Below are 15289 nucleotides of genomic sequence, written 5' to 3'. Positions count from 1 at the left end.
GATATGGTCATAACAAACAACTTCACAAATTGGAAAAATTTACAGTCCAACAAACAAGAGCAATCAGTTTCAGCATTCTTGAGCTTCCTACGTTATTTCCTCAAGTTTTCATCTAGAATTCAACCTATTTCTGGGTCTCACAAAGTCCATCATTGCTTTACACCTTGCATTACATTCACATTTGTTTAAACTTGAGTCAAAAGGTCACCTGCTTGTCCTCATCTTGTTTTGTCAAGACACTACATACAACACCAAAGCCAACTTACACAATGAGAGACATATGTCCCTATCCATTTGACAAAAGCATTCCAATGCCTCCTTTTCCTACACATTTCGTGACACCTAAGTTTGATAAGTATAGAAGAAAAGGGGATCCTAAGGCACATATAAGACTATTTTTCATAGCTTGCATTGAGGTAGCAACAAAAGAGACATATTTGATGAGATTATTCCCACAGAGCTTAGGTGATCAAGCTATGGAATGATTCTCCCAACTCCCACCTGGAATTAAGTCATGGGGTGACTTAGCAGAGGCATTTATCCAACATTTCTCATACAACATAGAAACTAACATATCAGTCACCACTTTGTGCAACACCAAACAAAAGGATGGGGAGTCTTTTTCATCATTCTTGCAATGATGGAGGAATTTAGCCAGCAAATGCTCTTGTGAAATTCCACAAAAACAAAAGGTAGAGATGTTTACACAAAATGTCAACAAAGACATTGGTTATGACTTAAGAAAAGCTTGCTTGTCCACTTTCAAGGACGTCATTGAAAGAGGCTTAGCAACAGAGAAGGTCCTAATTGAACAAGGAGTCATTAAGATATTCAAAGAAAACAAAGAGGACTTTAAATGAAAAGACAAGCCATGATTTTGGAAAAAAACCAAGAACATAGTAAATGATGGTGTCGTTGATGCTAATAAAGTATGACCCATAATCATTTTTTCTAGATCAAGCTCTACAAACAATCAAGTGAATACTCAAACAACTTCAAAACCACGAAGGAAAGACACCCCATTGTGAGAACCACTTGAGTCATCTTTCAAGAAGCTAGTGGAAAAAAAAATAATAACAATTCCAGATACGCCTCCATATGAGCCAAAGGTCAAACAAAATTGGTGGAATGACAATGAATACTGTGAATATCACAAAAGCAAGGGTCATAAAATAGGAAATTATCATCGACTGAAGAACATCATACAAGATCTTATTGATAGAGGTGACATTGAGATCGAGGGACACTCATCTAATGAAGAACATAAAATGTTTAAAGAACCATTCCCAGAACATGACAAGGGAAAATCCAAAGCCACAGATGAGAAGACCAACTATACCAGAGCATCCTATAACTATGATTCAACTGTTAATTACATTTCGATGGATAATTATTTCTCCACCATTATCATCAAGGACAAAAGGCCTGAAAATTCTACCCAAAGACCCAAGGTTGTCCTAAAAGACATTGGATCTTCTTTTGAACCTACCTCTAAATGTAATGCCACAACTCGTCAGGGTAAGGTCACCTTGCAAGGTGCTCCAGCTAAAAACACCCCTTCCTCAACAACCAAGCTGGAGTAAGATCTGATAGAGTAGTTAGGGAAGACACCCGCACTTATCTTCATCCTTGAGATCTTACACATATCCCCTGCACATAAAGTCATTCTTGACAAAACTTTGAGAGATACTACTATCCCCAATGATCTGAATGTGGACCAATTTCAAGCCATGGTGGGATACCTTTCCGTTCCACATTCCCTTACATTCGCTGAATCTGGCGATGCCTCCATAAGCCAACCACATAATGAGCCTTTACACATTGAAGCCTTCCTACACAAACATCGAATAAAATGAGTCCTGATAGATGGAGGAGCAGGTTTGAACATTTGTACATTCAATACAATTAAACAATTGGGATATTCTAAAAAAGCTATGAATTCTACACGTGCAATCACCATCAAGGCATATGATGATGAAGAATGTTCATCCAAGGGAACAATCACCTTATCTCTCACAGTAGGGCCAATTACAAAGGATGTGGTTTGTTAAGTCCTAGACCTTGATCTCACATACAACATATTGCTAGGATGTCCATGGATTCATGAGATGAACATGGTACCGTCTACATATCATCGGTGTATTAAGTTCCCACACAATGGAGTTAACGTGACTGTCGAAGCTGACCCGAACCCATTCATACATGTAATACCCACACTAGCGACTTTTCTTGGCATGGACATTATTTGTTATATTTGGTGATGTTGGACTCTATATTTCCTTGATAGAGTAGATGATGAGACATATTTAGTTATATTTGCACCTTTATGGTTCAGTATGTTATCTGATGCATTAGTGAGTTAGGGGTTTCATTGGTTTATGTACATGATTTCATTATGATAATCTTTTCATATGGCTACTATATTTTATATTTATTATCTCGAGCTAACAATGCTAAGCCAACCATGCTTGGAATATATTACTATATGAGATATCTATAGGATGAGGGGAGGTAGTCGTAGTTACTCTACGGAGACCCACACGATGTCGCACTCCCCCTCCTTGTTTATCATTTGTATATGGATATATATTTTGGTGATGCAAGATTGCTGGTACTGGGCATCGACTCTACCTGGCTAAACAGGTCTAAGCATGCCTCTAAATCCTCGAATGTTGTTGTTGCGGAGATAACACCAAGGTTCCCACAAGTAAACCTATTGGACATAGGTCCCCTGTTTAGGAAGATCACCCTATCTTAAGCGTTGGGCAATGTCATGTTTATGATGGGTATTGGGTTGAGTATTTTGATTGGTTCGGATTTATATTGTTCGTATTTTTTTATTATTTCTTTGATAGGATACCTACACATTAAATAATTTAAGTGGTTTATGTTATGTTGCATTAAAAAGATGAAACAAAGGTAATATAGATTTATTATGTTATATATATATATATAGTATGTATGCATAAAATAAGATTTGTTTTTATTAATTCTATATATTAAAAAAAAAGATAAAATAAAAAGATTGAGGTTTAAAATAATGTTATATTAGTCAATGAGTTTTGAACCTATGACTTCTCTTGTATGAGTCTTGATAGTTACCATTGAGCTATATGTGTTATTTGAGATTTTTGTTAGCTATCTAGTATTCAGTATGCTTATTTACATGGGGTATCTAATAAATTTTAAATAAACTATTATAGTTAGTGTTAATAAATAATACCAACCATAGAGGTTGGAATGATTGCTTCCCATAAAAGAACCTCTCCAACTATACAAGTTGGTATTATTTATTGAAGTTTGTATTTTTGGAGAAGGGGGTTGGTATTTTCCGGGAAGGTAATCAGAAGGAATTTGAAGGTTCAGGAGGAAAAAGAGAGATTTGCATAGGAAGATGTTGGATTTTTTCTTGTTCTTTCTCAAAGGATTTTCTCCATAGGAACCAAGGTAGGCCTCATTCTAGGAAGAATCCATGTGGCTTGCTTGTGCTATGCTTGCATAATTTAAATAAATATTAGATGAAAATTTAAATTTAAAAATCTAAGTGTTATTCTTGAAATACTTTCTTTTGTTTCTTTCTTTGTTTGTGTAAGGGATATGCTTGGCTGGGAAATTCAACCTGGAGAAAATGAGTGTCATGTTGGGAGTAATAACTCTTGTATTTGTTTTAGTTTTATTTTTATAATTTTTAATTGTCCCAGTTTTGCTAGTTCTGATTCTGTTATTCCTAACTTTCACTACGTATGTTATTTCTCAAATCGCTTCGGTGAAAACGTAGAAATCTAGGCATACTAAAACTTATTACAAATTCAGGAAAATCCAATGGTTAGTTTGAAAGTTATGTTCCTTATCCCGAGACTAATTTTCTGTCAATCAAAACTAAAAATCATTTATTGTTTGTGTCACTAGGGCATCAAATATCTTCCTCTAACTAGAACCAAATGATTATAAAATAAATGGATATGAAATTAAACTCCAAATATTATAATAATCCATCATCTTTTAATGATTTAAAATTAATTTATGAACATACTCTTTTACTCAACTCTATCAAAGAGGGTTTTAAATAGTTTTAATAAAATTTATTTAAACTTTTATTATAATCTTTGGTTGAGGCTAAAATTAGATATAAATCATTATACTATTTTCTCAAATATATTTCAGTCTTCACTCAAACCATTTATCAAGATAAATATCTATTAAACAACAAGAAACATGGTTCAATTTTAATAGGTTTTTGAGTTGTTCTTTGGGTTAATTTTCCTTCTTAGGGGTTTGGGTGCTTTCTATAGTAGGTACCTGTATTTTAAAGACTCTAATTCATGTATGTGAGGTGTTCATGATAAAAATAAAATAAAAAGTTTTATATATGTTATGTATTGGCCACCTCCTTCTCATGCTTGATTGTGGCTTAGGGATATGGGTCAAACTCATCCTTATGGTTTGGAGTACATGGGAGAGTACTTGAACTTATATGCTTATTGTGTGAGATGAATTATTATTATTTTTATTTGATAAATGTTCTGAGTAGGGTAACAAGATACCCTAGGTGGGTGGCTCACTATAGGTTGCGAGGACCCAAAGTGGTTTCTAGGAGATCCTATGAGTGGGTTTAATTCAAGTGATAACCTTTTTAAAAATGAACTTGGGTTGGGTTGGGATATAACACACTAATACAAGATAAATGATTATTTTAGTCCATATAGGCCCGTTGGAGTACCGCGACCATTGTTACAGGCTGGGTGGATGCTTTTGAGAGGGGACCGCGGTACATGGTAGGCAGGGTGGATCTCAACATTAAGGCTGTATGATGACACCCACCTAGTAGGTGTTCTGGTTCTCTCTCTCTCTCTCTTGTGATGTTATTTGATGTTTTTATGTAATATGTGGTTCTTGTTTATTGTTTTGGGGAAACATGTCTCATGGCCTTAGTATTGCCCTAGTACTTGCGTGGACCTTGGTTTTATCTCCTAGCATGGGGGAGTGGACCTTTGTGGTTCCACGTGGTTGGGTGGTAAATATTTTTTTCGAAGTGTGTTCGTGATCTCTTTTGATGATGCTTCTTGATCCTTGATTGAAGATGTTGAAGACCTTTCTTTTGAGCTAGTACATTGAAATATTGTAAATATTATTTGTAAGCCATGAATGGCCTTATAATAAACATGTAATTTTATGAAAAGCATTGTAAAAGGGAGGGTAGTTTATAGGAACTATGATAAGGGATGATTACTTTGTATTTGAAACAATGTTTTAAAAAGTTATGTTACCCTTCCTAATCTATCCCTTTATGATCTTATTGTGTTATTATGAAAATTGAGTAGAAAGCATTAATAGAAATTGCAATTGCATTATTATATATGTTGTTATCAAATGAAAAGTATTAATTGTATGGATGTTGTAAATAATAATCAAGGGGAAAATGATGCAAAGGATAGTATTCATTCTATAGTGGGAATGGGATTATGGGAAATGGGATTGTTATGTACTTTTACTTTGGTCTCAAGTGAAATGATAAAAACTTTGTAGCATAGTCAATAGGTAGTAAAGTTAATGTGTTGTGAATTATTATATCATGCTCATAATTAAGAAGATCATTGTATGTTTATTTTATGCACATTATGTTATGTGTTAAGTAGTTATATCTTTCAATTATGTTGATGAACATTAAAGGGAACCTATAAGGGCATTAAGTATGTTTACTTTCTAGAGGTGGTAGATGTATGTTATATTAAAAAATATATATATTATAGCATATTTTGGAACTTTTGTTCTTGTCCTACCGGGTTCCTTGGTGGGGCATGACAATTTGGTATCAGAGCCGTAGGTTGCTACACTGGGAACTCTAGGGTCTATTATGCTTAGTTAGATTATATTTTGCATCTATATATATCCTTTCTTATGTTGTGTTACTCTCCCAGATGGCCCGTATTACCCGTAGAGTAGCTAGGGATGGAAACCGAAACTCTGCCTCTAGGTCTCAGCAAGAGAGTTTCCAAGGGGACCATGAGGGAGAAAAATCCCAAGATACCCATAGGGAAGAGAGAGATGCAAGTTAGAATAATGAATCTGAATGGGTTCAATTGAGGCGCATGATGGGGGAGATCCTATAGAGGTTAGATATAATAGAAAATAAAGAAAACCATGAGGAAGGAAATAACTCTCAACATCATGATAGGGAAAGAGATAGGAGCCCTAGGAGAGAGACAAGGAGACCAGATAGTGATTCTATTGCTCACATGAGGGATTTACTTAGGGCTAAGATACCTCTTTTCTTTGGCAATGAGGGGGGATCTACAGCATAAACTTGGATATTTGATCTTGAAAGATGTTTCACCATGCACCCTTTTAGTAGCAATGTTAAAGCTAGATGTGCCATTATGCACTTAAGAAAGTTTGCTTCAACATGGTGGCGAATAGAGGAAGAAAAAATCCAGGTTAGCATAGACACCATTTCTTGGGAATTATTTTTAGAAAGCTTTAAAGATAGATTCATGTCAGATCAATGGAGACAGGGTAGAGCAGAAGAATTCCATCACCTAAAGCAAAACAACATGTCGGTTGAAGATTATGAGCGAAAGTTCTATGAACTTAAGCCCTTCTCAGGTTACAAGGAGGATGGACCTATGTTGGTGCAACATTTTATTAGGGGATTGAATGGCCATATTTCTGGGGATGTAGCAGTCTTTGAACCAAAGAGTCTTTGAGATGCAATAGCCAAAGCCTTTCTGGTGGAGAGGAATGTTAATTTGGGTTAAGGAGGCCATTCCAAGAATTGAGGTAATAGTGTTGGGGCCATCTCTAAGGGGACCAATATCAAGGGACTTCGGGCTCTAAGAATCAACAATCAACTCTCAAAGAAGGACATTTCTCACACAAGAAAAAGTCCCAGAATTACAATCAGAGTGGTAGAAAATTTCAATACCAACAAAATCATGGTAATTCTCGCACCCAGCAGAAGTATACCCCTCAACCATCGCAAAATTCTAAGAATATTAACAAAGGGAGTTACCAGAAATCGAGTGCACCATCTACAAGAAATTTTGTGAAACACGGGTTGTTATTCTTGCGGGCAGCATGGGCATATTGCAGTACATTGTCCTCAACGCACCAAGCCCCTCGCAAACCAGAATCAGGCAGCCTCTGAACCCACAATAGGAAATGCAGGCCAATCCCATAGAATATTTGCCGCAATAGAGCAAAAGCAAACTGATCACCAAGGCACAGTTATTGAAACCACAGGTTCGCTAAAGGGTAAAACTATATCTATTTTATTTGATTCTGGAGCAACTGATTCCTTCATATCTCCATCCTTAGTAGAAAAGGGTGGGCTAGTGGCAAAAGGGCAAGGAGTTAAGTGGCAGGTAGAACTAGCCTCTGGGACCAAAATGAGCACAGATTTATGTGTCCAAGAATGTGAATTGGGATTAGGACCCTTCACTACAAAGGTAGACCTTCTTGTAATCCCTCTTGGCTCTTATGGGGTTGTTTTAGGTATAGATTGGCTAGAAGAGCATGAATCCAACATAGAGTGAAGAAAGAAAACTATACATTGTATTGATGATTCCGGTGAGCATAGAGTGATAGTAGGTATTCAATGACCCATATCTGTCCATATGATATCTGCAATGCAACTCAAGCAATGTATGCGAAAGGGATGTCAACATTTTGCAGTCTTAGTTAATGATCTTGATGAAGAGGAAAGTAAGGAAGTAACACTTGATCACCCCTTGCTTCAAGAGTTTGTTGATGTATTTCCTAAGGAAATCCCAGGAATGCCTCCAAAAAGGGATATTGATTTTCGTATAGATTTGGTACCGGGAGTGGAACCCATCTCCAAAGCTCCATACCGCATGACTACTCAGGATCTAAGTGAGTTAAAGTTACAATTAGAGGAACTATTGGAAAAGGGTTTTATCAGGCCGAGTGTATCACCATGGGGTGCTCCAGTGATTTTTGTGAAGAAGAAGGATGGTTCTCTCAGGCTTTGTATTGACTATCGACAACTCAATAAAGTTACCATTAAGAATCGATACCCACTACCCCGTATTGATGACTTGTTTGATTAGATGAAAGGGGCAAAGGAATTTTCCAAAATTGACCTTAAGTCAGGATACCACCAGCTAAGGATCCTTGAGACCGACATCTATCATACAGCCTTCCGTACTCGATATGGCCACTATGAATTCACTGTGGTGCCTTTTGGTCTAACTAATGCTCCTTCAGTATTCATGAGCCTTATGAATGGAGTATTCAGAACTTACTTGGATAAGTTTGTGATAGTTTTCTTAGATGATATATTGGTGTACTCAAAAACAATGGAAGAGCATGAACAACATCTACGCCAAGGGTTACAATGCCTACGAGAAAATCAGTTATATGCTAATGTTGAGAAATGTGAGTTCTTTCAAACTGAAGTTAAGTATCTTGGTCACGTTATCTCAGGGGAAGGAATATCTGTGGACCCAACAAAGATTCAAGCCATAGTAGAATGGCCAACGCCCACTAATGTCTTAGAAGTTCGCAGTTTCTTGGGCCTAGCTGGCTATTATCGACGTTTTGTTATGGGTTTTTCCAAGATAGCTCATCCTATCACTTCCTTCCAGAGGAAGGGGAAGAAGTTTATTTGGACCAAAAAATGTGAAGAAGCTTTTCAATGTTTAAAGGAGAAGCTAACCAGTGCTCCAATTTTGGCAATATCTAACCCCTCAAAATATTTTTTGGTCTGCACAGATGCTTCCTTGGAAGGCATAGGGGCAGTATTAATGCAAGAAGGTAGAGTTATTGCTTATGAGTCTAGGAAGTTGAAAAACCAAGAACTCAACTATCCTACTCATGATTTAGAGTTAGCAGCTGCAGTTCATGCCTTGAACTGATGGAGACATTTCTTGTTAGGACATCAATTTGAACTCCATACAGATCACAACAGCCTTCAGTACATATTTACTCAGCCTAATCTCAATGCTAGGCAGTGCAGGTGGATGGAATTTTTGTGTGAATATGATTTTGAAGTAAAATACATTCAAGGAAAAGAAAATAGAGTTGCAAATGCCTTGAGCCATAGGAGGCGTGAGATATCAACAGTAATAGTTGAAGTTGATTTGAAGAGTAAGATACTTAATGCACTCCCATTAGATGACTGGTATCAAGAGGTCCAATTAGGGATTGCTTCAGGCAGAACGCTAGAAGGTAGATATACTGGATATTCAATGGATATTGATGGTCTTCTTAGGTGTATGGGATGTATTTATGTTCCACCCTCTGATGGACTTCGAAGGTAAATTTTAGTGGAAGCCCATCATGCACCTTACTCGACACATCCTGGAGTCAAGAAGATGCATGCAGATTTGAGGAAACTCTACTATTGGGCAGGAATGAGGAGAGACATAGCAGACTTTGTATCTTGTTGCTTTGAGTGTCAAAGGGTGAAGGCAAAGCACCAACATCCAGTAGGATATTTATAGTCCCATGCAGTTCCAGAATGGAAATGGGAAATCATTTCTATGGATTTCATAGTTGGCTTGCCTACATCTTCACGACGTCATGATGCTATTATGGTTACCGTTGATCTGTTGACTAAGGTCGCTCATTTTTCTCCTCTTAGATCTTCATATTATATATCTTCAGTAGCAAAATTTTTTGTCAAAGACATTGTTAGATTACATGGAATTCCATGTAAGATTATTTCAGATCGGGATCTAGTGTTCACTTTGTCTTTTTGGACAGCCTTGCAACATGATTTAGGGACTCAGCTAAACTATAGTACTTCTTACCATCCTGAGACCGATGTTCAGATAGAGCGAGTTAATCAGATTTTGGAGGACATGTTGAGGATGTATGTGATGGATCGACAGTTCGATTGGGAGGATTACTTGTATCTAGTCGAGTTTGCATATAACAATGGGTATCACAGTTCCATTGGCATGTCACTGTATCAGGCCTTGTATGGTAGACCTTGTCACACACCCTTGAGTTGGGATAGATTGGATGATAGGACACTTCTTGGATCAGAAATGTTACACGATATGGAAGTACAGGTTCAGAGTATCAGAGAACATTTGGCAACTGCACAAGATAGACAAAAGAAGTATGCAGATGCTCATAGGGTTAATAGGCAATTCATAGTTGGTGATAGGGTATTTTTGAGGGTCTGTCATTGTAAGAGTCCAATTCATTATGGAAAAGGTTCTAAGCCGGCAACTAGATTTTTAGGTCTGTTTGAGATCCTAGAGAGGATAGGACCAGTTGCTTATCGACTCCCCCTATCGCCTAGCCTTGCACGTATTCATGACATATTTCATGTTTTTGTTCTTAGAAAATATATTCCAGATTTGACACATGTATTGGATTGGACTTCTTTATAGGTCATGAACAGGCAGCTGGCTTTGGAGCAAGTACGTATACTATAGCAGCGGACCCTGACCCTTAGGGGGTGCACCATAGAGTAGGCAAGGGTCCAATGGGACCCAAATGATGAAACTTCAGCTACATGGGAGAATTTGGGCAGACTTAGAGCTACTTACCCCTATTTGTTTATAGGCTTCCAGGAGTAAGCCTAGTTCTAGGGGGGGAGGATGTAATACCCACCCTAGTGACTTTTCTTGGCATGGACATTATTTGTTATATTTGGTGATGTTGGACTCTATATTTCCTTGTTAGAGTAGATGATGAGACATATTTAGTTATATTTGCACCTTTATGGTTTAGTATGTTATCTGATGCATTAGTGAGTTAGGGGTTTCATTGGTTTATGTACATGATTTCATTATGATAATCTTTTCATATGGCTACTATATTTTATATTTATTATCTCGAGCTAACAATGCTAAGCCAACCATGCTTGGAATATATTACTATATGAGATATCTGTAGGATGAGGGGAGGTAGTCATAGTTACTCTACAGAGACCCACACGATGTCGCACTCCCCCTCCTTGTTTATCATTTGTATATGGATATATATTTTGGTGATGCAGGATTGCAGATACTGGGCATCGACTCCACCTAGGTACACAGGTCTGAGCGTGCCTCTAAATCCTCGAATGTTGTTGTTGCGGAGATAACACCAAGGTTCCCAGAAGTAAACCTATTGGACGTAGGTCTCCTGTTTAGGAAGATCACCCTATCTTGAGGGTTGGGCAATGTCATGTTTATGATGGGTATTGGGTTGAGTATTTTGATTGGTTCGGATTTATATTGTTTGTATTTTTTTATTATTTCTTTGATAGGATACCTACACATTAAATCGTTTAAGTGGTTTATGTTATGTTGCATTAAAAAGATGAAACAAAAGTAATATAGATTTATTATGTTATATATATATATATATATATATATATATATATATATATATATATATATATATATATATATATATATATATATATATATATATATATATATATATTCGCATATATGGGTGCACACATATATGCCTATATATATATGCCTATATATATATATTGTATGTATGTGTAAAATAAGATTTGTTTTTATTAATTCTATATATAAAAAAAAGGATAAAATAAAAAGATTGAGGTTTAAAATAATGTTATATTAGTCAATGAGTTTTGAACCTATGACTTCTCTTGTATGAGTCTTGATAGTTACTGTCGAGCTATATGTGTTATTTGAGATTTTTGTTAGCTATCTAGTATTTAGTATGCTTATTTACGTGGGGTATCTATTAAATTTTTGTTGGTGTAAATAAATATTCATTATGGATATTATTACACTTTACTTAACTTAACTTAGGATAATGCATCTCTTCATAATTTGGATTTGAGACACTTAGGGAAGTGTACACATAGGGATAGAGCTTGTAGGAGAAATTCCACCTTTTGTGGTCTTATTTTGTTGTTACACTCCACATTCGGTGGGTCATCCACCTCTTGTGGAATATTATATTATTTCTCCTACCTACCCCTATTATTTCTTACCTACCCTTGTTTCTCATTGAGCCACATGTCATAATTGTGTGCTCGTACATCCATATGGCCTTGCCTATATAAGCAGGCCTATATTCATTGTATTGGTTAATATAAGCAGGCCTATATTCATTGTATTGGTTAATCTAGTTGATCATTTGCATATTGATGAGAATACAGTTTTTTCTTATCATTCTATTGTCTCTCTTTTTATGCTTTTCATTGTGCCCTTGATCTTGGCAAAATCCTACATGGTATCAGAGCCATTGGGGCTTCATTGATTGGTTTTTGGAGACATCGTGGAAGGCTTCTATTTTTGGATCTGAGGAACTACGCTTTTTGGAGGCATCTTGGAGCATTTTTGACCTCACCATCGCATCCGGGAGGTCGTTTCCATAAAAATCAAGTATAAATTCGACCATTTTTGGTGAAAGTTGATTTTTGGGGGTGGAGGAATCTTTTGCCAAATTTGGGCGGTATGGTACGAAATTTTCGAATCTATAAAAAAAAAAATTATTTTTTTTTAAAAATTTTTTCCAGCTTTTGAAATTTTTTTTGTAAAAAAAAAAAATTTAAAAATTATATCCGAAAGGTTTTTTTTTCAAAAAAAAAAATATATATATATATAGAAATTTTTTGGGGGTCCGCAGACCCACCCCCTATCCCATCGTACCGTTTTCTGCAGGCCTGACAACATCGTCCTCCGTGCAACCCCATCAGCCACCACTAGTAGCGCCGCCGGTAGCCCGTGGAAGACCCTAGCCCGTAGCACCCGCCCAGCTGCTAGCCGCCCCGCTCCGCATGCCACCTGCGCACTCCGCTTGCCGCCTGCGCAGTCTACAGCGCCCGTGCCGCCCAGCTCCCGCACCACCCAGCTCTGTGGTGCCGTCGGAACCTCCTGACCCCGCTGCCGACACCACCACCGACCTAGGCCATTATTTAAACTGGCGGACCTATGCTCACCACGTGGCAGGCGGCCACTGGCCTGCGGTTAACATCTGTATGGTAGCTCATCGCCCAGTCGCACAGTGCCAAATCAGCTTGCCCGTACAGTATGGATGCCATGCAGGGGGAGATGAAGTTTTTGTGACAGCTAGACAGACGTCAAATGTAAGCCTATCATTTGCTGATGTCAACACCACATCAGTAGATTTTTGAAATTTTTTGACCCCCTCTTCATTGAGCTTTTCAATTTTGCAGTTCAACTTTGAAAGGCCATATTTTGCTCATTTTTGCTCCTTTTTTGGTGCAATTTTTTTTGAAATGGGCTAAAATTTTGTGCTCTTCATAGTGGTGTGGTTATTTTCTAATTTTGGTGCATAGGTTTCTTGGAATTTTCACATTCTCTCAGCTGTACCTGTCCAATCCCCAATTCTGCAACTTCAAAGGCCTCGTTTGAGCTCATACGACCTCCTTTTTAGGTGTCGTTTTTTTTGAAAGTGCATTTTTTTTCATATATTTTCATAATATATGATCAGATTTCAGAGATTTTGAGTGGAAGTTTTACTTTTAGAGATTGGTCTTATTTGGCCTATTAGGTACTTGTAAAGTGCTTGGATCTTAGTTTAGATCTCTTGCATTATTAGTTTGAGTCTCTTTTGGCCTTATTGAGGCAGTTGTAAAATTGAAATCAGAAGCCCACTTTGCTATTTTTTGCAAGTGGCCCATTGTATACACACTAAGTATAAAGTGTCAAATCATCACTTTTGGGGGGTTCTTTGATTGAGTGAATTTGGGGGGGTGTCTTGTGTGATTGTGCCTCTCTTTGTGCTCTTTCTTTTTTGTTGCAATGAGTCCTCATAAATTTCCACCTTTAACTCCACATAATTATGCATCATGGAAAATTAAAGTATGGAGTAAATTAATGGAAAAGGGTCTCACGCATTACATAGATGGAACAATAGCAGCACCACCTAATCCTAAGGCTGATCCTAATGCTCAATTAGAATGGATCACTAAGAATTGCATGGCTCTTGGAACTTTGCACAAGTATGTATTAGATGACCTCATCTTTCATATTGAAAAGTGTACTACAATCAAAGATGCTTGGGATATGTTTCAAAAATTGTATGGTCAAGTTGATGAAATCAAAGGTTATAAGATTGACAATGAGCTCACCAACTTGGATCCCAAGAGTTTTGATACAATCCAAGATTATGTCACCAAAGCAAATGAGCTAAGAGCAAAGCTTAAGGATTGTGGAATTGACAAAAAGGATGCTTAGTTGATATTCCACTTTTTGGACAAGCTTGCACCAAAATATGTAGCATTTGTGTCTAGCTTCCAAACTCATCATTTGATAGTGGGGAGTTCCTATGTTATGCCTTCATTTGATGCTTTCACAGAAATGTTGATATTGGAACAATCTAAGTTGTTGAACATGGGACTTCTCAAGTCTTCAAAGTCCAAGGCTTTGGTGGCTAATCAAGGGAATCAAGGAAGTCAGGGCAAAGATTCCAACAAGAAGAAGAAGCAATCCAAGTCTAAGCCACAATAGGAAAAAGGACAATCATCCTCTCCATCACAAGGCAATTTTTCATCCTCTTCCAAGAAGGGGACACCACCTAAGAAGGATAAACCAACTTGTGCATATTGCAAGATGTATAGTCATGATGAGCATCGATGCCACATAAAACAAGTTGATGAGTTAACTAATCTTCTTAAGAAAAACAACATCAACTTGCCATCCACCTACACAAAGAAGGATTCATCTCCTTCCTCTTCCTCACATTCTAAGGGAAAAGGGCAAGCAATTGTGGCTACAATAGGTTCTTCACAGCAATGGATACTTGACTCCGGTGCTTCATATCACATGGGTTCTACAAAGGAGCAGTTTTCTTCATTGGAGCCATCTAAGGTATCTCACATTTATACAGGTGATGATACACAAGTAGAAGTTGAAGGGAAAGGTTCAATTGATATGGATGATGGAACATTTGAGAATGTTCTCTATGTTCCTAACTTGTCTACCAACCTTCTCTCTATCTACCAAATCACTCACTATGGAAATGGGAAAAAGGTTGAGTTTACACCAGATTCAGTTGTGGTAAAGGAACTTGATGATGATGCCTTGGTAGTAGTGGGACAAGTCAATGACAACTCAAGGCTTTATTCATTCTTCCACTTTGTGCCAAGTTCACCTTCTAGGGCCTTGCTTACTCATTCAAATTTAGAAAGTAAGCTATGGAATAAGCGGTTTGGTCACCTCAACTACCGCTATCTTCAGCAGCTCAGCACTAAGGACATGGTCACAGGTCTACCTTGAATTAGTTTTTCAGAGGGTGTATATTTAGGTTGTTCCATGGGAAAGCATCCTGAGGAGAATTTTGATAAGGGGAAAGCTTGGAGAGCTTTGGAAGTTCTTCA

Source organism: Cryptomeria japonica, chromosome 7 (genome assembly GCF_030272615.1).
Source record: "Cryptomeria japonica chromosome 7, Sugi_1.0, whole genome shotgun sequence".
NCBI classification, from domain to species: Eukaryota; Viridiplantae; Streptophyta; class Pinopsida; order Cupressales; family Cupressaceae; genus Cryptomeria; species Cryptomeria japonica.
This window is presented reverse-complemented; position numbering follows the sequence as displayed.